Here is a 25728-nt window from a genome sequence, read left to right on the forward strand (position 1 = left end):
CCCTTATTTATTAAATACAATATCCACAGTCCTAGAGTTAGAGCAGCACCACAGAGAGCCCACTCCCAGGCTTCTTCAAACATAAGTATCTACAGGAGTTTCGTACTGCTCTCTGTCACAATTAATGATTTTAGGCTCAGCGCCTGTCTTTCTGCGGAGAAGGTGATTCCAGCAAAATGAATATCCAATACAGCAAATCACAATAAGGGCAAGTATGCTTACTAAAGCAAGAGATAGTGTAGCTATGGCTATATATGTTCGACTTCCCATTCCCCGACAGGTGGTCATATATTATATATTTTACTTCTAACAAATGGAATGTTGTCTTTCTCCTCCAAATCTTTGGCTGTACATGGAGAGTCAGTTTCCGGTGTGATGCCAGTAAGGCCTCTTCTGCCCCGTATGTAGCCTATCCGTTGCCGGTAGGACAGTTGTAGGGGGCGCTTCCTCAAACATACCACTAGGGGTCGGGCCTGGTCCTGGTTTGCCTCCCAATACTCCTCAGCAGCTGGTTTAACTCGTGTTCAGTGAATCCAAGACTTGGATTCCAACACTTTTACTGCAAGTGGAGAACACATGACCACAGTATATGGGCCCTTCCATCTAGGCTTTAAATTTTCTCCTTTCCAGTGTTTTACCCATACTCTGTCTCCCACCTGAATATTATGACTAGAGGTGGTCTAAAATGGTGTGCTAAGGGACACACAGTATTGTTGGATTTCTTGAATTTGCTTATTTAATTCTCCCACCATCTGATTCACCCAGATGAAGAGTATAAGAATGTGTGTTTTAAAGATAGAAGTTGTTCAGATGTTAGATTATTATTTTATCTGTCTGAACCTTTGGCCAAAATAAAGTTTCTCTTGATTTCAAAGTCCAACTCCTTTATTTTTCTGCAACATTTCCTGCCTGATACTCATTCCACATTCCTGCCAGCTGCATAATGGAAACTTTATACAAAGAAGTACTTTTTAATGATGGGGCAGATGGCAACTAAAGACATTGAATACACTGTTGGAAGAAGGGATTAATTTAACTTGGTTACAGTATAATCAACTTCAACTGAGATGGAGAGAAGAAAACAGCTACCGGTGCTTAGAGATAATAGAAAGTGGAAGCCGGAAGTTTGGCTCCATTTACAGGCAGGCAGAAAACTCATTCAAGACAGAATATTTCACAATGGAAATCGCCCAAACCTTTTTAGAAACACAAAGCCCATGTTGCACAAACCCCAAAACTTCAAAAACATAGAACCATATAAGAATCCCTCCTCTTATCCAGTTTGTTGTTCAGCTGATCCAGAAACGAACTGCTGAATGTCACTTCGCTTCTGCAAGCAAAAACCTTCTTTGTGCAGCTGCTTCTTGGCTTGTCAATTTAAAGCGATGGCGTCTTTTTTTTTTCCTTCTTCTTCTTTGCCTGGCTGAGAAGCGAGTCCTGATTTTTTCCTTCTAGATGATCAGTTGGGAAGCTTCTTGGCTTCTCAATTTAAAGCGATGGTGTCTTGGTTTTTTCCCCTCTTCTTTGTCAAGTGAGCCCTGATTTTTTCCTTCTAGCTGATCAACTGGGAGTCAGGAGGCAGTGAATAGATTGGGGGCGGGGCCAGGCAGAGGTGGTATTTACCAGTTCTCTGAACTACTCAAAATTTCCACCATCACTTCGCAAGAACCAGGGAGAACTGGTAGCAACCCACAACTGCTATAACCTATATCAGTAATGGCTAACCTTTTTGCCATCGCATGCCAAAAGTGGGGGTAGCGCGGGGGGGAGTTGTGCGTCTGTGTGCCCACACCCATAATTCAATGCGCCCCACCCCCTCGTGCATGTGCACACAACCCCCCTGTGCTCCCCCTGCTTTTGGCATGCAATGGCATGGTGGGCTGGGTAGGCCCGTTCTTCGCCCTCCCCAGGCTCCAGAGGCTTTCTAGAAGCCTGGAGAGGGTGAAAACTGCCTTCCCCACCCTTCAGGAGGCCCTCCGGAGGCCGGAAATGGCCTGTTTCCCGACATCCGGTGGGCCCTGAAGGCCCGAAAATCAGCTGGCCGGCGTGCGCATGTGTGCCGTAGCTGAGCTAAGGCAACGTTTGCCTGCCCACCAATATGGCTCCGCGTGCCTCCTGTGGCACCCGTGCCATAGGTTCACCATCACAGACATATACTATTAAGTTCATACCACAAGCTCTGGAAATCATTCTGCACAGAAAGTACATCTTTTTGGGACAGATCATTTGTGCCAAGATGTTTAATAGCATCAACATTACAGTCCTTACTGGCATTCTTGACTATCTTAAGAATACGTCTTGCCTCTGCTGGCAGTAGCACCTGGCAGACACCTGACCTCTTTCAAAACCTCCACATCCTTTCCTAAATTTACATCCCTTACAATTGAATCATGTACCAGAAGGTGGTTTCTTTTTTTGTTTACTCTGCTCTTCTTGTGTGACGAATGTGTAATACCTGATTCACACTTTCCCCTTTCCAAAGTAAATTCTTCATCTCAGACCATAATCCCCTGCTTATCTGAATTATTATTATCACTACTACGTTGACCTGTCACTTTAGTGTCCCTATTAAAGTCAGCAAGGGCGCTATATCTGTTATGTATTTGGCCATTTTATTTATATCCATAGTGTTGGGATGTATCATCGCCTCCATTGTTGACACCCATCCAGGCATTTTCATATAATGTTTTTTCTTGATTTCTTGCCATATTTGCATTAATGCTTCTTGTACCTTATGATGAAAAAAATATGAATGTGTTTTATTTTCATTATCCCATAGGAAGGCATGCCACCCTTTTTGTAAATCATGTCCTTCCAATGTGAGTAATCTTTTATTTCTCAAATTAATCTATTCCTTAACCCAGGCTAAGATTGCTGCTTTATAATAGAGTCGCCAATCTGGAAGCCCAAGGCCACCTCTGCTTCTGCTATCCTGAAGGTCTGTTAGTTTTATTCTCGGCTTTTTGCCTGTCCATATAAATTTTGTTGTAATTTGGTTCAAATCTGTGAAAAAAATTTCATCTAGTTTTATCGGTATGGTTTGAAAGAGGTAAAGCAATTTTGGGAGAATATTCGTTTTAATAGTAGCAATTCAGCCTAATATAGATAATTGTAATGTACCCGATCTTTCCAAGTCCAATTTTATTTGTTGCACTAATTTTACATAATTGTCTTCTTTAATCGAAGAATACCTCACTGTCAACCATATTCCTAAATATTTAATTTTTTTTGTGCTCTGTAATCCCAAACCTTTCTCTAATTCTTTTTCTTGTTGTGGTATCATATTTTTGACTATCATTTTTGTTTCTGTTTTGTTAATTTTAAGATCTGACACTTCTCCAAATTTTTCTATTTCCCTTATTAAAATATGTCCTGTCTCTTTTGGGTCTTCGATAAAAAACACCAAGTCATCTGCAAACGCTTTTAGTTTATATTCTTCCTTTCTAATTTTAGTTCCCTTAAAATTAGGGAGTTTGCCCTAATTTTCTTCAATAATGACTCTAAAGTCAAAATAAAAAGCAGAGGTGACAGAGAGCATCCTTGGCGAACTCCTTTTTTAATTTCAAATGGTCTTGTAATTTCCCCATTTATTTTTATATTTGCTTTTTGGGAAGAGTAAATTGTTTCAATCCTCTATTCAAATTTTTCTCCAAATTTCATTTCTTTAATTTGTTTTATCATATACTTCCAATTTAAATTGTCAAAAGCTTTCTGCGCATCCAGAAAGACAAGAGCTACTTGTCTCTCTGGATGGGCCTCATAATACTCTAGTATGTTCATAACTGTTCTTGTATTGTCTCGGATTTGCCTCAGTGGGAGAAAGTCATTTTGATCAGAGTGGATAATTTCATTTAATATTTTTTTCATCCTTCCTGTTATGACGGTCATAAATATCTTGTAATCTACATTCAAAAGAGAAATTGGTCTATAATTTTGAATTTGGCTTGCATCAGTATCTTCCTCTATGATCACTGTGATATATGCCTCTCTCCACAAGACGGGCAGTTTTGCTTCCAGTAACATCTCCTTGTACAATTTTAAAAGAATCAGTTCTAATATTTCCCCCATATTTTTGTAGAATTCTCCTGGCAAACCATCTGGTCCTGGTGTCTTATTGTTTTTTGTCTTTGAATCGCCTCTTTTAACTCTACCAATGTAATCTCTCTATTTAACATCATTCTTATCTCTTCCCCCAATATGGACATACCCTCCTCTTTTAAATGTCGTTTATTTTTCCTATATCCACTTCCTCTTGATTATACAGGTTCTTTAAATATTCTAATATAATCTTTTTAATTTCTTCCTCATTGTTTTGTAAGTTCCTTGTCTCATCCTGTAGTTGGTGTATTATCCTATTTTCTTTTTCTTTTTTTAGTTTATACGCCAACCTCCTTCCAGGTTTGTTTGCGTTTTCGAATTGATATTGCCTCGCATACTTGACATTTTTAACATGATCTGTTTGTTCTATTAAATTTAGTTTAACTAATGTTAGCTCTTCCTTAAGTTGTACATCATCTGGCCTTAATTGAATTTTTTTTTCTAAATACTCTACTTCTTTCAATAGTACAACCTGTTGTTTCCACCTTCTCTTATTCCTCATTGACGTATATGCTATTGTTATCCCTCTTGTAAATGCTTTTATTCTGTCCCATAAATTCTGTAACAAGGTATGTTACAGAACATACATCAAGGAATATTAACATCAAGGAATAAAGTCAATTCTTTCTTCATCTTCTGTATATACTTGTCTTCTGGAAGTATTTGTGGGTTCAGAATCCATCTCCTATTTTTTCTTTTTTTACCTTTCCAAATTATTCTCAAGGGATTATGATCTGCCCAAACATTTGGGAATATCTCTATAATTTCAATCTCTTTAGTTATTTCTCTATTTGCCCACATCGTATCAATTATCAAAAAGGATTCATGCAGGTTAGAGTGGAAAGTAATTTTTTTTTCCTTTGGGATTTAATAATCTCCACGCATCTATCAAATTTAGTTCTTCAACCATGTCAAAGAAAGTTTTTGGAAATACATTCCTTTTTTTTTTGTTTTTTTTTATTACAAACATAATCATTTTTTCTGTCCACTATTCCATTGTAATCACTCACTATGCATATATTTTTATAACCTACCTCAATAATCTTTTCATGTGTTTTCTTATAAAATTCCCTTTGTTTTTTTATTGGGCGCATATATATTAACTAATAACATTTTGGTATCCCCCAGTATCAATTCAATCAATAATACTCTTCCCTTCAGATCCTCATAAATTACCTTGGCTTTTCTTTCCTAATATATACCACTACCCCTCTTTTTTTCCCCTCTGCTAGTGCTGCAAACAAATTTCCCGATTTATTGTATTCCAAATACTTCTGATCTTGCTTTTTAATATGTACCTCCTGGAGACATATAATATCTACATTCTGTTTAGCTAACTTCTTGAATACTTTTTTCCTTTTCACCTGGTCATTTAATCCATTCACATTTATTGATAATAATTGGGTTTCTTTTTCCATTTTCCTAATTATTTGCCAATCTCTGTTTTCTAGCTGTTCTGGTGATTCCTTGTTGTCTAATCTTGGTAACCCTTTCTTCATCTCAGTTTTCTTTTATTGCCTTTGAACTTCCTTCTGTTTCTTTGCCTCCCAATTCTTGTCTCTGCTCTTCTATACTAGTGATCTCTAACTTCTCTCTACTGGTTGAATCCTCCATTTCCATCAATTGGTCATACAGTTCTTGAGCTTTGTCTAGGTCATCCACTTTAATTCTTTTACCCTGCCAATTTATCAGCATTCTCTCTAGAGTGATCCACCTAAATAGTATTTTCCTTCTATTCAATAGAGATGCTAAAAATCAATAGTCCGTTCTCTGTTCCTGAATTCGTCTGGGAATCTGTTTGTGTTATAATGTCTTTTCTGTGGTAGAACATAGGTTCTTCTCTTGTAATTTTGTATATGATGTCGTGAACTTTTTTATGCACAAATCTAATATGTACCTCTCTAGGCAGATGATGGTGCCTCGCATAATTGGTTTGGACTCTGTATACCTTGTCCAATTCATTTATTATCTCCCTCTTATCCCTTTGAAGAACTTCTGCGATCAGTCCCGCCATTACATCTCCTAGATTGCCTTCTTTTGTTTCTTGGACATTTTGAAACCTCAAGTAAAAAGAGGCTCGGTCCATTTCGAGATGTATCAACGAACTTTCCAGATCTTTATTTGTCGCCATCAATTTTTGATCTATTTGTTCTACTTTTTTTTCAGTTTGTTCAGTTTGTTGTTTCATTTCAACTGCCTTGATTTTTTTTGTTCGTTTCTTTGTATTGTCTCTTGAATTGAGTCAATTTTATTATCCAAAGTTTGTATATCAATTTTCAGGTCTCCATGATTTTTTTATCATCGTCTCCTGAAGCTTCATCTTGGTTTCCTGTATCATTACCAGGGTAGACTGCATCGATTGAGCGGTTAAGTTAGAACTCAATTTTTCAGCAGGGAGCATCCCTTCTATTGTTCTTTGGGTTGGCAGAGAAGCTGTCACCACCATTGGGTTTGATGGCACCTTTTTCCCTGTTCTCAATGTTGTGGTAGTGATACTAGTCATTTCTTTTAAGATTCTACTTTATTCTCCCAAAATTTTATAGATTTTTCCCCGAATTACCATCCACTGCTTTTTTCTCCAATCAAAAATGTATGTTTCTTTCTTTTATCGAAATTTAGTTCAGTTATCTATATGTTATTTATAGTTCTATAATTATTTTAAACTCTAGTTTTCTATTTCTATTATCTTTAGTTGCTTACTTAACAAAGAAAAACTATATAACTATATATCAATATACAAATATATAATATAATATAATATACTTAGAGATAACTCAACATACTTCCTCTATATTCCTCTATTTTTAATCAAATAAAGTAATTTAATTAATTAAAATAAATTAAACTAAATTAACTATATTAAGTATCTCTGATTTATAATAAATGTCTCTGATTTAATATGTAGTATTTGTAAATAAATCACTATTAAATATAATATCCCCAGCATGGTCTAGCTAGTCAAGAACTTCTATTAATGCCAATCTATGTATTTATGAATACAATCTTAGTGCAAAAGCGATATCATAAGAATGTTGTTCTGAAAAAGAAGAAAACGGTTACTAACCTAATAATGACCACATATAATAAATATAATATGGACTTCCGGTTGGTGATTTGCAGCAACAGGGTGTTGAGTGAGAGCTCGCTGCTCCTCAACACCTTTTAACATCGCGTTTTTTTTTTTTTTTAATTTGATTTATATGCCGCCCTTCTCCGAAGACTCAGGGCGGCTTACAATGTGCTCAGCAATAGCCTTCATCCTTTTGTATATTTATACAAAGTCAGCTTATTGCCCCCACAAACTGGGTCCTCATTTCACCTACCTTAGAAAGGATGGAAGGCTGAGTCAACCTTGAGCCTTGGCGAGATTCGAACCCTGCAGTAATTGCAGGCAGCTGGTCTTAAGCAGCTTAATAACAGGGTGCCTTAAACCCTAGTACTACCAAGGCTCTTGGGGATCCCCTCGGGGGATGCGGGACCCGGAGAGCCCTGCGGGCAAAGGGGGAAGCCAGGCAAGCGGGAAGTGGGTGCGATCACCTCTCGCTGGACCAGGCAGCTCTGTCTAGCCAACACGGTGAGCCGGCCATTGATGGCGGGCGCAAAGCAGCAATAGCCAACAAAGACGGGAAGCTAAGAAGAAGATCGGAGGTGCGGTGACAGATTTAAGCCTATTTCCCTATACCTACGATCGTGCGGTAGAGAGGGGATCGGTGGTGTCGGGAGAGGAGTGCTCGGAGCGGCGAGAGGCAGAGACGGAGAGGGTGGAGCAGCTTGTACTCCCGGCGATCCGACAAGCCGAAGAGCAGACGAGAAAACGGGGGGAGTGGATTGCGTCTGTAAGGAGCTTTGGAGAGTGCGGTGTAGTGAGAGAGTAAAAGAAAAAAGGAAAGACCATTGGGTGGCTGGCTTTTGGTATTGGGATTGAGTGGAAGAAAGCAGGAGAAATACAGTGATTAGCTGTTTGAGGCTTTCAGCAAACAGGAAGTGCGTCCATTGAATTGGAAGAGCGGAACAGCAGGGGTTGAACAAGAAGACGCTCTGGCAGAGACTATCACCATCGAGTTTGGTTGGAGTCCAGCAAAGTGGGAAACTGAAGAACTCCTACTCATACTCTAAAACTCCGCAAATACTATAAATACTATAAAACAACATACTTATACCCACATATTTATATGTTTATATTTTCCTTATCCTTCTCTTGAGTATCTGTGATATTAATAAGTGAACTCTGTTTTTCTCTCTAATTTTATAATTCTATAATTAATATTAATTAGACCTGTTAAGCCATCTTATAGATATATACAAAAAAAAAAAAAAAAGGTTGATTATATATGAGAATTTAGATTTCTATAATTATTACTAGTTAAGGGGGAAAAAAATAGGGTGGGATTTGTATCCTACTAATTAAATTATTATATAGGATTTTATATTTATTTATATTTATTGTAATCTATTTATACCTATTTATACCTATTTATATCTATTATATCTATTTATATCCAACTTTTATTAAGATCTGAATTTAGAATTTATTAACTCATTAACTTATTGTGGTCAACTTATACAATTTAGAATAACTATTTGTATTTATCTATATCAATATTATCCATTAGGATCTGAAATTAGAATTTATTAACTTAAAATAATTACTTGTACTGCTAGCCTTTAACAATTTACATATATTACTTACTCTTTTCTAAGATTGAATTTAGATTTTATTAAGTGATTAATTGATTAGTATCGATATTTTGTCTACCTATTTGGAGGAGAATTATATAATTATATAATTAGTGATTGTTAATTGCTGGAAACTTTATAGTAGCCTACTACAGTATTTTGGAAATTTAGAACTTAGTATTAATTGGAACTTATTGAGAGTGTAGAGAGGACCAATAAAGGAGCGAAATAAAGGTCTAAGAAAGCTCCTCAGAGAAAGCGTGGCAAGTGCCACTGGATGAGAATTTGGAGAAAGATAGAGGAGATAATAAGAGACCAAAAATCGGTTCTGAAAGAAATGGCAAGTTTGACCTCCACAATTGCAAAAACTGGTAAAAAAGTGACATCTATACCTACCTTAGTGATGTCTTCCCCAGCCACCCAGAAATCAGTAGAAGGTCTCCAGAAACTAGACAAACCCCCTATAACTTCTACACTGCAAACGGTACAAACATCTCTTCAGTCAATCCAAGAAACAATGCTTGCGATGCAAGAAAAACTTTTGAATAGTCACTCCGAATTAAAATCAGACATTCACGCTCTTGATTTTAAAATGAATGAGATCCAAACTGCTATTGCTAGTAACGAAAATAGAATTTTAAAAGCAGAACAAAGAATTGAAAAAACCGAGAAAAAACTGGACACAGTAGACCAAATTTTGTCGGCACAAAACAAAGAAACAGAAGACGCGCTGATCCAACTTGAGATGGACAAGGCCTCATTTTTCTTGCGTTTCCAGAACATCCCGGAAGATAAAGATGAGGACTTAGGTGATAAGATAGCGGAGTTGATTGCAGAAACTCTGCAGCAAGACAAGCAGGAAATAATTCGTGAGATTGATGAGGTGTACAGAGTTCAGACAAATTACGTAAGAAGAAACAGACTCCCCAGAGAGGTCCATGTGCACTTTGCTAGAAAAAAAGTTAGGGATATCCTGTATAATATAGCTCGGGAGGAAAAAATTACCTATGGGGGAAAAGAAATTAATATTCTGAAACAAATTCCGAGAAGAGTGAGGGAAAGGAGGAGAAATTATAGGTTTTTGACAAATCATCTAAACAGGAGAAATATAATTTTTAGGTGGCTTTTGCCAGAAGGACTGCAAATTTCCTGGCAAGGGAGGAAAATAAGAATTGATTGTCTAAGTGATGCTCAAGACTTTTTAGAATAACTAAGGGGAGGAGAGGAGGAACAAACCAGTAAGGAGGATAACGAGATAGTAAATACGGAAGAAGAGATATCCCAAGAGCAAATTACTAGGGAAGACATAGAAGAGGAGAAGAAAAAGGAGGATACTGAGGAAAGAGGGAAAAAATCAAGACCAGTGAGAGCAGTAACTTTAAAAGGGAAATAAGAACAAGAGACTAGAAACCAACTTCAGGAATGAACGATACCAAGATCATATCGGTAAATGCGAATGGATTAAACGATTACAAAAAAAGAAGGATAATATTGTCGAAATTGGTGAAACAAAATCCCGATATTATCTGCATCCAAGAGGTCCATATAAAAAAAGATGAAGCTGATTATTTAAATTACTGTAAATTTGGTAAAGTATTTTCCTCACTAGCTGAGAAAAGGAAAAGGGGGGTCGCCATCTATGTTAAGAAAGGAATAATGGCAGAATGTAAATATAAAGATGAAAAAGGGAGACTACTCATAGTTGAAATAATGAGAGGTAACTCTAGACTGCTATTAGTAGGGGTTTATGCACCGAATAAAAAACAAGGGAAATTCTACAGGAAACTGCAGGAACAGTTGGCAAATTGGGCACATCTTGAAATATGTATGCTAGGGGATTTTAATGGAATTGTAGATCCAAAGCTTGATTATAAGTGCGATATAACCAAAAAGAATAAAAGATCTCCCTTACCAAAGACTTTCTTTGATTTGGTGGATGAGATAAATCTAATTGACATGTGGCGTACCTTACACCCCCAGGACAGACAATTTACATTTTATTCCATCCCACAGAAATCCTGGTCCAGAATCGATATGGTTTGGGTTACTAGAAAATTGGCGTTAGAAATTAAGAAAGTTAACATGGGCACCAATACTTGGGCAGATCATAAGCTCCTTGAAATCAGTTGGTCCCATGATACGAAGAAAATACAACAGAGATGGAGCTTAAGGACCAATCTCCTAAATGAAAAAGAGTTCACACTCAAATTGAATGAAGAAATCAAACGCTTCTTCTTAGAAAACGGAAATCGAGGGACAGCCAAAGAAATTGTGTGGGACACCATGAAGGCCTATGTCAGAGGAATAGCTATTTCATATACTGCCTTTAAAAATAAGGAAAAAAGAAAGAGTAGAGAAGAACTTACTCAAAAATTATTACAAACTGAGGTTGAACTACAGCAACGACCGGGAGATGAGGCGACGAAACAACAGTGGTTGATGATGAGACATAGATTGAATCTATTGGACCAGGAGGAGGTAGCTCAAAAAATAAGAAGATCTAAGCACTATTGTTTCGAGAACGCTAACAAGTCGGGGAGATGGCTGGCATATAAATTAAAAAAAGAGAAGGAAAAAAACCAAATACTAGCTTTAGAAGACCCACAGGGCATCCTGTTGACGAAGGAAGAAGACAAATTAGAAAGCATAAGAAAATTTTATGAATGTCTTTACAAAAATGAAGGAATTGAGTTAAACAAGGTAGAACAGTATTTGTTGGAAGCCAACCTTCCTCAAATTCCGGAAGAAGAAAAGGAAATGCTGAATGAAAAGATCACCATAGGGGAGTTAAGAACTGCCTTATCCAAAATAAAGAAGAACAAAACACCAGGCCCTGATGGTCTCCCCGGGGAATTATACCAAAAACTTGATGATGCCCTGAAACTGGAACTGTTAGGAATTCTAAATGATGTTATTGCTGGCATAACAATCCCAGACTCCTGGAGGGAAGCGTATTTGATGATCATTCTGAAAGAAGGTGCCGACCCGAAGCAGATCTCCAACTATAGACCTATCTCACTGCTTAACGCAGATTACAAACTATTTATGACTATAATAGCGGAGAGATTCAAGAAAATTCTAAACCGATGGATACATAAGGATCAAAATGGTTTTCTCCCAGGGAGACAGATTAGAGACAACTTGAGAACAGTCCTAAATACCATTGAATATTATGAACAACACCCTGGAAAACAGATGGCCTTAATGTTTGTCGATGCCCAAAAGGCATTCGACAATTTGAATTGGACCTTCATGATAAACCAAATAGATTTAATGGGATTCGGGACTAATTTTAGGAGGATGATAGAGAACATCTACCAAAATCAGAGGGCAAATATATTAGTAAACGGAGGCAGAACCCAGACATTTCAGATCCAAAGAGGAGTCAGGCAGGGATGTCCCCTATCCCCCTTACTTTACATTCTAGCATTAGAGGTCTTACTTAGAAGGATTAGAACTAATGAAAATATCAAAGGCTTGAAGATTAGGAAGGAAATATTTAAAACACAGGCTTTTGCGGACGACGTTGCCTTCATAATAGAAGACTCATTAGACACTGGCTCAAAATTAATGCAGGAAGTTCAGAATTATGGAGAAGTCGCGGGCCTTAAACTTAATAAGAACAAAACCAAAATAATTGTGAAAAATATGACAAACCTACAAACGAAAGAATTAGAAGATTTATTAGGCCTCCAGGTAGTTAAGAAGATAAAATATCTGGGAATATGGATTACGGCAAGACTTTCTTCATTAAAAGATGATAACTATATCCCCTTATTGCAGAAAACTAATCAAGACCTCGATAAGTGGAGGAGGCTTAAATTGTCCCTGACTGGTAAAATTGCGGCGATCAAAATGAATATTTTACCGAAATTTCTATTTCTATTTCAAAATATATCGATATCACTAGATAAAAAAATTTTTTTGGATTTGAATAAACATATCAGGAATTTTTTGTGGGAGGGCAAGAAATCGAGGATTTCTCTCAAGACACTTCAAGGGAAAAGAAATTTGGGTGGGTTCGGGCTCCCTGACTGGGAATTATACCAAAAGGCGGCAAAAATAATTTGGATAAAGGAGTGGGTCAAATTACAAGAAGGTAGAATTTTGACACTAGAAGGACACGATCTCCTTGAAGGATGGCACGCTTATCTCTGGGATACAAAGGATAGGAGGAAAACTCATTTCTATAAACATAAAATTAGAGAGACATTGATTCGTACGTGGCTGGAAATTAGACAGAAGATATATACCAAGGTTCCTAGCTGGTTGTCGATTATGGATGCTCTAGTGGCCCCAAATAGAAGAGGGAACTATAAAATGGGCACATATAAGGATATCTTGGATGAAGAAGGGAAGCTCAAACCCTTGGAAGTATTGAGGGACCAGGGGTTTATTCTGGATTGGTGGAAATATCTCCAGATTAAGTCTAGATTTCAAGAAGATAGAGATAAATGTGGTATTGAAATGAAATATGGACATTTTGACAAAATTATTTGGGGACCAGATAAGAAAATGTTATCGAAAATCTATAACTTTATATTAGATGAGGATAGAGCTGAGACGATAGCTAAAAATCAGCTAAGCACTTGGGAGAAAAACTTAGGATATGGCCTTAATTTCAATGACTGGGAGATAGCTTGGAACAGAAATTTCAAAATAACGAAATCGGTAACATTCAGGGAAAATCACTACAAAATGTTGCATAGGTGGTACCTAGCCCCGGACAGGCTGGCCAAAATATTTCCAAATTCCTCTGCTTTATGTTGGAAATGTGGAAAGACGGTCGGCACCTTTTATCATCTGTGGTGGACTTGCCCTGCGACCAAAAAGTTTTGGTTAAAGATTCGACTCTGGCTCTCGGAAATAATGGGACAGGAGATAGCCCTGGCCCCGGAATCCTTCCTCTTAGGTATGATTGAAGATGGTCTCGACAACAATAAAACCCAACTGGCAATTCAAATTATTACTGCGGCCAGATTAGCCTTTGCGAAACTCTGGAAATCCAACTCTACCCCCTCTGAAGAAACATTAATAAATAAAATTCTAGAGTGCGCAGAGATGGCTAAATTGACGAGCGAGCTAAAAAATGAAGAGAACTCTAAGTACTACGAAGTATGGGGAATTTGGTATAACTGGTTAAAGAATAGGATAAAAATATGATAATAGGTTACGATTTGTTAGACACCCGAAATGGACTTAATTGTATAGAAATGTAGAGAATTGTATAGAACTGTATATGGTATAGTTATGGATGGAATTCATCTAATGTTTGATCTATGAAATGTGTAAACACTGCACCTCGGATCAAGATTGTGATTGTACATTGTCTTTTTAAAAAATTGGAAAATTCAATAAAGTATTTTAAATAAATAAATAAATATAATATGACAATCTACTTAATATTCCATCCAGAACAAAGTCTCTACTGTAACTTTTAGCATTTCCAAAGTCTTACACTGTTCTTAATATTTATGTCTTCAATTCAAACACCACCTCTGTCCTCTTTTCTGCTTAGTCACTTAATATTATGTCCAAATCTCTTTGTCACTACAAATCCTCCTCCTTCTCGCTGCTCACTATCTTTCTCCAAAGTCTTTACTTCCACTTATGTCGCTCTGCGTTCTCTTTCTCATTATGTATCATTGTTCACTTTACCCAGATGCCAATCTCCCTAAATCAATCTTTCAAAGCTCCATCTGGTCTTATTCTCCTCTCCAGGATTTCTTCTTGCCTCTTGAATTCTCCCTTTTTGCTCGTTCATTTCTTTTCTTAAATCCTCTCCTTCGAGCCTCCAGTGATCATATCAATGTGGATTAAAATATAGATTCCTCTTTTTGCCTTTTCTTACTTTTTTCCCCTCCATTGTCATGCATTCTCCTGCTCCCACTCTTCCATTTATAGTCTTATCTCAGTCTTTCTTTCTTTTTAACTCCCCTCACTCGGCAATTGAGTTTAATGAGTCACGGCTCAGCTCTTTTAGTCACTGCTAGTTTTCTACCAGAGCTTCTTTCAGTTTTGCCAGAAAAAAAAAAGTTTAGAATTACTCACTTTGACAGTTCCAATCTCTACAAGTAAGGGAGTTCCTTGAAAGCATGAATGGACACAGTCTTCTAGAAATCTTTTCTCTTTCAATCCTTTTGTGAGCTGTCACGGCCTTGAATCTGCCATGTCAAAGTGAAATGACAGGACACATTTGTGCCAGATTAAAGAAGGATCCCTCGTTCCAGCGGGCGGTTGCACACCGCCTCACTGACCCCCGGGCTTCCCCTCTGTTTTCGCACGGCTCTCCAAGCACAGCACGCCTTCGAAGGGTCTCCGAATAAGAAAAAATCAGAGGTAAAGGACAGAGCTTGTCCTTTTCCCCCTGTGCTGCCCCAACAACACCACCGGAAGCCCCCAGAGGTGACTTTCAAACAGTTCTGTGAGAATTGGAGTGATCAGTGGAAAGTTTATCCTATTAGCAGATATGTTCCATGGGCTATGTGTCAAGGTTGAAACACTTTTTTTTTTATTGAAAAAGTTTTACAATTACATTTTCTCCCCAATTTCCCCCCCAACCCTCCCTGACCTCCCTAACCCTCCCTAAACCCCCCCTAACCTCCCCTCCCCCCCAGACTTCCACAAAATATAATCCAAATCAAAATCCCCTTATTATAAAACTTGAACCCCTCCACCCCTGTATATTTTTCACATCTTCACAAAATACAATTATTCTATCCCTATATAATACTTTCAGTTAAAAGCTATCTGATATTTCCTAGTTTGATATTTATTCTGCACATAATCTATCCACTTTTTCCACTCCCATACATAAGTCTCTTGTGAGCGATCTTTTAAATATGCTGAAATCTTCGCCATCTCTGCAAAACTGGCCATCTTCAAAGTTCATTCTTCAATAGTAGGCATAACTTCATTTTTCCAATATTGACCTATCAGTAATCTCGCTGCTGTTATCATGTACAATATCAACTTTGTTTCACCCAATGTAAAACCCTTAACTATACCCAATAAAAACAATTGTGGAGAAAACTGAATTTTTTTTCTTCAAAACATTCTGCATAACCCACCAGATTTTTATCCAAAAAGCCTTCACTTTCTTACAAGTCCACCACACATGATAATATGTGGCATCTAGGCAGTCACATCTCCAGCATTTTGGTTGAACATTAGGGTACATGCACGACAATTTCTTAGGATCTAAATGCCATCTATAAAACATTTTATAGAAATTTTCCCTCAAATTCTGCGACTGTGTAAATTTAACATTCTGAACCCATATTTTTCCCATGTTTCCAACATCACTGGTTCTGCAAAATTTTGTGCCCACTTTATCATACAATCTTTAACCAATTCAGTTTCTGAATCCCTTTCTAACAAAACATTATAAACCCTTTTAATATGCATTGGACCTTTCTCTTTTATATGTCTAACCAGTTCTTCCTCATGCATCATTATACCAGTTTTTTGGTCCTCTTTCCATCTCAATTGAAGTTGATTATACTGTAACCAGGTTAAATTAATCCCTTCTTCCAACAGCGTTTCTAAAGTCTTCAGTTGCCATCTGCCCGCATCTGCAAAAAGAACTTCTTTATATAACCCCCCCCCCCGAGTGACATTATATTTGTATTCCACATGATATGACCAAGATCCAGCCATAACGGTATTTTGTAATAAGTCGGTGCTTCTTCCAAACTCTCATCAAAGAATCTCTAAGTATGTGGCTTTTGAATACTTTATCCACTTTGTTCTCATAAAATAAGTAAGCATGCCAACCAAATTCAAGATCAAAACTTTCTATATTCAATATTCCAGTCTTTTTCCTTCCAAACCAATCACTTGCTTGCGTCAAAGCTGCTGCTTCATAGTATAATTGTAGGTTTGGAAGTTTAAGGCCTCCCCTTTCTGGGACATCTTGCATAATTTTCAGCTTAACTCTCAGTTTTTTCTCATTCCATACAAACTTGTTCACTCCACTTTGCCATTCTCTCAATTGTTTATCACTTTTAAGCACCGGAATCATTTGAAACAAAAAAAGAAATCTTGGCAAAATGTTCATCTTAACTGCTGCTATTCTTCCAAGTAGAGACAGTTGCAGTTTTTTCCAGGTCTCCATATCTTTCTGTACGTCTCGCCACAACACCTCATAATTATTTTGAAACAGTTTCATATTTGATTCTGCAACCTGAACTCCTAGATATTTAACCTTTGGTACTATCTCAAAACCTGCTTTCAAGTTCCTGTTTTCGATCTTGTGTCATATTTTTAACTATCATCTTAGTCTTTTTCTGGTTCAATCTAAATCCTGATACTGTACCATATTGTTCTATAATGTCTTTCATCTGGATTATTGATTCCATCGGCTGTGTTAGGGTAACAACCAGATCATCTGCAAATGTCCTTATTCTGTAATCCTCTTGCCTTATCACTATTCCTTTCAAAGTGCTCGAGTCCCATATTGTATTCAACAAGACTTCTAATGTTAAAATAAATAACAATGGGGATAACGGACAACCTTGTCTTGTTCCTTTTTCAATATTAAAGTCTGTTGTCAAACTTCCATTAATAATAATCTGTGCCTTTTGTTCTTGATAAATTGCTGAAACCGCCTGTATAAATTGATCCCCAAAGTCCATCTTTTTTAAAGTCTTTAATAGAAAGTTCCAATCCACTCTATCAAAGGCCTTCTCCGCATCCAAGAAAACCAGCACTGCAGGGATCTGTTTATTCTTCTCGAGATATTCCAGTAAATCTATAACTTGCCTTACATTATCCTTCATGTATCTGCCTTCTATAAATCCCGAAGGTTGAAACACTTTTGAAATGTTTAGGTCTTATCACTATTCAACTAGCCAAAGAACTGGGGGGAGGGAAGAGGAGAAAGAATGTAGACGCTCCAGAGACAGACCGTGAGAACCAAGATCCCACTAAGGCCACTGATGCAGGTGTCTGACAGAAAGATGAACTGTTCTCAAAACAAAAGGATGATTCATAATTGGACAATGTGACCAACAAAAGGTGGGGAGAAACAGTAGTTATTGTTTAACTATACAAGCACTGCAGTGGGAAAACCAGAGTTGGTTTTGATTCTTCAGTACCAAAATGGTGTCTGCAATAAAGTTTTGCTTTTGGGGTTTCAAAGTCCCTCAGAGTGTCTATGTTTCTTGGGTTCACTAGTTGAACTGTTGACTAGCAGATATGTTCCATGAGCTATGGATGACCCAAACTCCAGCCTATCTCAGTAAATTAATTATGTAAAGAAGGATGAAAGATAACGAAACAGTTGCCTTTGTATTATTGCAAGCAAAAAAATGGTTCAGGCAAAAAGAAATGAAGGAAATCACCTTCTGCCTCCCCTTCATAGATTTCATAGTTTATTCTTTTCCATAGGAGCTGGCTTTTACTGAATGGAAACAAATAGCTCCTTTGTCAACTCAGGTGTAGGAAGATATTGGCAATTGTTTTTGTTTTCCAAAAAGCCTTGATTCTTGACATTATCTAACCTGCTAGTATATAGGAAAGACAATTTGGGGCATGTTATCTTTCACTTTTATTGCTGCAAATCTAAATGTGTTTGCTTAATCTGTGGAAAATATTTCTGAGCAAATGTGCATGTTAGCCTGAACATCCCATTGAAAATTAGATATGCCAGACAATTTTCACATAAACATGGATTTGGAGTGGTTCAGAGTTACGACAAGCTAAGCAAGTATTTAATATCTTATCCACTAAAAACAATGATATTTAAAGAGCCTTCTATAATGTTACCATTATTATTGGGGATACAATTTTTCAGAAGAAAGCAGAATTGTGCATGTAATAGAAATGTATTATTTTTATTTTATATGCTTGTATCTTGCCTTTATTATAATCTGTAGAGATTCTCAATCATCCAGGTCATGGTTGTCCCAAAGGTGCTTTTTCAGGAGGCAACTGGACTTCCTTGTGTGTGTGTGTGTGTGTGTGTGTGTTTTGAAGACGTTTCGCTTCTCATCCAAGAAGTTTCTTCAGTTCTGACAGGATAGTGGGGAATGAAATTCTCAGTGCCTTTATTATGTTTATAAAAACTCAAGAGAGCAAACTTATCCAACACACCTTCCTCCTCCTATTTTTCCCACAACAACAACCCTGTGAGGTGGATTGGGCTGAGAGAGAGTGACTAGCCCAAAGTAACCCAGCTGGCTTTCATGGCTAAGGCAAGACTTCAACGCACAATTTCCTGTTTTCTAGTTTGATGCCTTAATCACTAAACTGGGATGTGTATATGTGTGTGCATGTGCACATGCTTATTAAAGAGTATTTGATGTTAGATCCATAATTTCTTATCTTTGGGTAACAAAACATCTATCATTTATGAGCCTATTTAAGATGGTAGGATTTAAAATAAGCAGTAAACTCTAATCAGAGAACTCCAGAAAATGCATCTAGAATTCTTTCTACCCTGTTTCCCCGAACATCCCCTGATAATAAGCCCAATCGGGCTTTTGAGCGCATGGCAATAAGGCCAAGCACTTATTTCAGGATTCAAGGAAATATAACACAGGGTCTTATTTTCGGGAAAACACGGATATGATTCTGTCTGCTTTCCTGGAAAATGATTTGCTTCGTTAGATTTACAAGAGTACTTCAGAGGAAGAACAAGCTCACTTACATCTTACTCATTTCTTTTGCTCTGCTATTGTTGCATAATTTCTTCAGGGTAAAATCTTCTGCCAAGCCAATTAATTAAATTAACTTACGTTTAAGTGATAAAATCATTTTCTTATTTATATTTCTGATTTGCAAACTTGCATGGACCTTGTATAAGAAACACAGGAAATTATCTTACACCAAGTCAGGTAATTGATGCATCTAATTCCTTCACTAGACTAAGAAACTAATGCCATAAAAGGGGGTCTAATTTTATTGTAATAGTTAGAATCTTGTAAGCCTGAATGTGCTTCTCCCCTCCCTCACCTTATCTTCTTGTGTACTAGGGAGGAGCTTGTCTGAAGTGTTTTCTCAAGTTATTTTCTTAGCCTGGGCTCCAGCCTCTCTAATCTGGTTACTGCCTTGGTAAGGGTACTTCTTCCAGTCCTTCAAATCCATTCCCTGTGCCTTTTATTGAGATGCAGAGGCATTTCACTGTCTCCTCCTTTCATACAGCACCCTCCTTCTGTTGAATATGATAATGAGGAGGGAAATCTGGAGCGAAGGTTTCCCTTTAGTCTGCCTAACAGGTGGGACAACTGGAGGTTTAAATTGATTGGTTCACACTTTAGGAGGGAAATTCAAGGGATCTCAGTGGTTGAACTGTCAGACAGCTCCCTTTAAAAGAGGGAGCTGCTGGACAGCTCACCACTCCTTTTTTCTGCACCAGCCTACAATAAACAAGCTGTTTGTCTTAGCTGCGAGTCCTGCCTCTTCATTCGATCTACACAACACTGGTGACGAAGGTGGGATCCAGAAGAGAACAAAGAAGCTGCAGTGAACTGGGCATCGATGTGGCATCATCAGCCATCTTCACAGCAAGTCAGAATTCTGTATCGGCCATTCCAAAATGAACACACACTTCCCACCAGCTCCATACAATCCAGCTAAAGAAGATTGGACATCGTATATGGATCGATTTCAGATATTCATGGAAGCTAATGACCTTCTATCACTATCGGACAATAGGAAAAGGGTGCTTTTCCTAAACTACTGTGGAACCGATATTTTTAAAATAGCTAAAATTCTACTGACTCCAACAAATCTGCATACAGTGGGGAGACACTCCAAAAAGTGCTACAAACACACTATGCACCCGACATTTCAAACTTGGTAAGGTTCAGAAGGAAGGTAAGACAATCAATAACTTCGTTGCAAAACTAAGAGAAATCGCAGCTGATTGTGAATTCAGTAATTTAATTGAAAGGACATGATGCAATATACACTCGTCTTGGGTTTGGAAGACCTAACTCTGCAGAAACTAAGATTACTAAGATTACTAAGCAAGCCTGGCATCACATAGCAAGCAGTGCTAGATGAAGCCAGAGCAAATGAACCCTCCAATAAATCAGCAGCAGCAATGAAGAAACAAAGTAGCGGACATAAATCGAGAGAAGCGGCAACAGTGCATCACGAAAGCACAGAGCCAGAAGAATCTGCCGAGGAAGACAATGAAATCCACTGCACTCACTCTGAGAGAAGGGTAGGAAATTGGGAAGTGGGAGAGAGAAAATTCTTGTGTGCGGGTTGCGGGGAAAATCACCTTAGATCAGCATGTAAATTTAAAGATGCTACATGTCAAAGATGCAAATGGCGAGGGCACATAATAAGAGTTTGCCAAGCAACCCAGCCAGTTAATCTCCACCAGAAACAGCCAGTTTCCACATCACAACCATATGCTTCGCAAACGGCATTTCAGAAGGCACTGTTTCAGAAGCATAAACGAAGGGAAGACAGAGCCGATGAAACAAGGGAAACTCATCAAACAATCGTCGGGCACTCAGACGCCAACCGCTCCAAGAAATTCCACATCACAGTTCAAATCGAGGGATCTCTGTGTGACATGGAAGTAGACACAGGGTCATATATGACCATAGTGTCTTGGGTGACTATTAAGAAGACCATGCCGGGGCTGCAAAAGAACCAGCTGAAACCCCAGAAGGACTAGCAGGAGAACCGCATCCCTGTCCTAGGCAGCAGAGTTTTCCAAATCCAGTTTAAAAACTCTGTTGGACCCTTGCAGTTGACCATGGTGAATAGAGACCTGCCAAGTCTGTTGGGGATATTGTGGGTTGATGCTTTGGGACTGGGAGTGACCGGCATCTACAACATCCAAGAGGACGAAGTTGAGGGGCTGATAAAGGAATTTATGCCGACGTTTTCAATGGGACTCTAGGCAAGTATAGGGGAACCCCTATTTCGTTCAGGCTAGATCCCAAAGTCACCCCCATTAGAATGAAGCCATGAAGGGTCCATTTTGCTCTCTGGCCCAAAGTAGATATCCAATTAGACAAATTAATTGCCCAAGGAATTCTGGAGCCAGTTGATCATGCTAAATGGGAAACCCCCATTGTCACACCAGTAAAGCCAGATGGTTCAATCTGTATCTGCGCAGACTATAAGGGCATGATCAGTAAGGCTTTACAGCAGAATGCCTATCCCATGCCCATTGTACAGCATTTATTGCATTCCCTGGGAAAGGGCAAAATATTTGCAAAACTCAATCTAGCCCATACTGCCAGTGGATGAGGACACCGCAGAGGTACAGATTATTGTAATACATAGAGGAGCATTTAAATGCTGCAGCCTGCAATTTCGGGTGAGCGTGGCACCAGGACTTTTTCAAAGCATAATGGAACAATACAGGGCATTCCAGGGGTAGTGCCATACTTTGATGATGTCCTCGTGTCCACAAATAACAAAGAAGAACTAACACATAAACTAAGAATAGTTTTGAGTCAGCTTCAAGAAGCCGGGCTTAAAGTAAAAAAAGAAAAATGCCAAATTGCAGTGTAAAAAATTGAATTCCTGGGATATTTAATCGATGGCTCGGGAATACATCCTACCAATAGCAAATTCAAAGCTATTAAGGAAGCCCCCATGCCAAAGAACCAAACAGAATTACAGACATTCCTTGGCCTGCTAAACTTTTATAGCATTTTTCTGCCACATAAGGTGACAGTTGCTGAACCACTACATCAACTGCTACATAAGAAAGCGAAATGGATCTGGGGACAAAAAGAAGCTTCCGCCTTTGAAGCAGTTAAAAGGTGTTCTAGTTCAATATAATGAGACTCTGCCCTTCATTCTGATGTGTGATGTGTCCCCATTTGGCATTGGAGCTGTTCTAAGCCACCGGATGCCAAATGGGATCAAGGTCCCATTACATTATAGAGTTCATTAATATAATGTAAAGAGTACATTACAGAGTTCAAAAACTCTGGCGGCGGCCGAAAGAAACTGCAGCCAGCTGGATAAGGAAGGGCTGGCTGCAATGGTGGGGGTCAAGCAGTTTCATGAGTACTTTTTTTTTTGAAAAGTTTTTTATTTTTTTTCATAACAAACACACAGAAACAAACAAACAATACATTTTTTCTGAACACAGTATTGGCCGAGTCAAAATTTGTACAGCTTTTAGTTTTCTCTAAACACAATTTATATATTTAACTTTTTGCCATAATATTCTTTGTCTCTAATTTTTTATTTTATTTTTCTTCTATTTCTTCTGATATATAACCAATATTACTATTTTCCCTAATCTCTAATCTTGGTCAATTTCCCCCCTCCCCCCATTTCTTTTTTCCAAATTGCAACCCTTTAATTTAAAGTCAATCATTTTTCTAAAACCTAACCCTAACTCTAAATCTTCTTATTCAAATATTTTCCCATTGCTCCTTTTCACAATATAATATTGTTTCCAATATTTTCCCTAGATTCCATTACTCCAATTACAGATATTAGTATTCATACACTTTTACATATATAACCCATTTCCTTCCGTCTTTTCCATTTTTCCTTTATCAGCTTATCCAAATACTACAATCAAATATATTACTACGATTCACTTAAGTATATAGCATTAAAGTCATTCATTTCTATTTCTCAATTCCAATTGTTTTTTAAAATAAACCCAATTTTCCATTGCTTTTTCAAATATATATACACCTCTTTATAATAAACCATAATCATATTCAGTAATATTTCCCCCTCTTAACAGTTAATTTCAATTATTGGTTAGTGTCTTAATCACTTCATGTTAAACACTAAACAGTCAGTTTACATCTTTTCCCTTTCCCTTCACCTCTTATTTAATAATCCATTAATCCCTTTTCACAATACAATATAATTTCAAATGCTTTAGATGATTTCCATTATTACAATTAAAGACCTTCCAAGTATTACAATCACATATATTAAACTTACTACAATACATTTATAATTATAGATCTTACTTCAATTCATTTATAGTTCTAAATAAAACATATTTTCCCTTTCCTTTCCATTAACTATTTCTTTTTCCCTTTCTCCCATTCTCTTATTTTCTTCTTTTTCCCTTCCCCCCTAATTTTAGATTCCCTTATTCTCCTAATTTGCCCTGTATTTCCATCTGCTCTCCTCCTGTTCTCCCTTTTCCCCTTTCTTATTTTCCCACTGTTGATCCCAGTGTAATCATTTAATTTTTTTGTGTTTTGTCTCTTCCCCTCTTCTTTCTCTCCTTCTCTCTTTCCACCCTCCTATTTTTGTCATTATTAATCCCAATGTAAAATCCACATTTGTTCCTAATCTTTTCCCCTTTCCTTTTCTTCCCTTTATTTTTCTTTTTTCCAGTTAATTTTCTCCTAACTCCTCTTTTTTTAATTGTTACTCCCAACATGATCATTTAATTTTTCATAATCAATGTCTTTATCTTCAGCATTAATTTCTTGCTTCTCATTCATAGTTTCTTTATCCACTTGGATATGTTCTAACACAGTTTCTAGTTCATCAGGCTTAGGTTTTCCATGCATTATTCCATGCATAATCATTTCATTTAATTCCAATTTGAATGATATACACATCATTTTAATCATTTCAATTAGTTTCTGCACCATTTTGTTGTTTCTGGGTTGTCATTGTTTCAATTTTAAGTTTTATTATAATCCACCTTCTTTGGTTGTCGAGATCAAACAGCTTAAAAGAAAACAAATCCTCCTCAGAAGTTCCCACTGCTCTTATCACTTTAAGAATTTTTTTTCCAAAATACAAAGTTAACTGTTGTAATATTTTTTTTTTGCCTATAGATGTATCTCTCCAATCCACAATTCCAATCAACAAACTAAGAAAATATCCATTTTAATTATTAAATCCACATTGCCAATATTTGCCATCTTCTTCTTTAATTTTGTATTCCCAAAATTCACTTTAAAATCCAATTGCAAATCCAATTAAAAGACTTCTGTTACAGAGCTTTAGTTTTAAGTTTTTCTTTGTTCTTCCTTCAATGGTCAAAGTTTTTAAAGTTATTTCCAGTCCTCTTCACAGCTATTTCAGGTTTCTTCTTCTAATAGTTTAATTATCTCCACTCAAATTCTAATCCCAAAATCAAGTTCCGTTTCAGGCTTTAACACTTTAAACTTCCGCTTTGTTTTTCTCTCTCCATTAATATTCCCCCACGCCTATTAGCTGCTGTTTCTTCGCTGGGACACCTTTTAACAATTTAAAAATATTTCTTTTTTATCTGTGAGCTGACAATCACTTACCCAGTACCAATACTCTGTCCAAATCACTGCTCCTCCTCAAAATGTAGTCCGGTTGCCCCAGCTTTATGGCCGCTGCCCCCACCACCAAGTCGAAGAGTTTCCTCCGACCTCCGAGGAACTTGCCTGTTCCTCTTGGTCTTCCGAGGTGCCTCTCCTTTTTTTATATATATATTTTTTTTATTTATATCAAACATAGAAAAAACAAAACATAAAATCTCCATCATTCAAATACAATCACAAACAGTATGTCAATCGGTTAAAATTCTTTTGTGCTCAGTCTCTCATCCCAATTTTCAAATTATTTAGTTTCTCTCATTTAACAGTTTTATATTTATGTTCACTTAACCACTATTGAACTGAAAGAAAGGTGAATACGAACAAAAGGAAAATCACTTCATATATTGTTATCTTTACATATTCCTATTTCATTTTTTATCTCCATGTTTTTTTATATAGCCATTGATAAAACAAATCCCAAATTAAGTAATATTGTTTATCTTCCTGTTCCCTAATTTCAAATGTCAATTTACTCATTTCAGCACAGTCCATAATTTTCTTAATAATTTCATCTTCAATAGGTATCTTCTCGCCTTTCCAATTTTTAGCAAAAACAATTCTAGCTGCTGTTAAAACGTTCACAATTAAATATCTTATCTCTTTATTGTATATTTCTGGTAAAATCCCCAATAAAAATATATCTGGTTTAAAGTCAATGTGTTTCTTTGTCATTTTTTCCAACCATGTG

Source organism: Pantherophis guttatus, chromosome 4 (genome assembly GCF_059756535.1).
Source record: "Pantherophis guttatus breed Tessera chromosome 4, ASM5975653v1, whole genome shotgun sequence".
In the NCBI taxonomy this organism is placed as follows: domain Eukaryota; kingdom Metazoa; phylum Chordata; class Lepidosauria; order Squamata; family Colubridae; genus Pantherophis; species Pantherophis guttatus.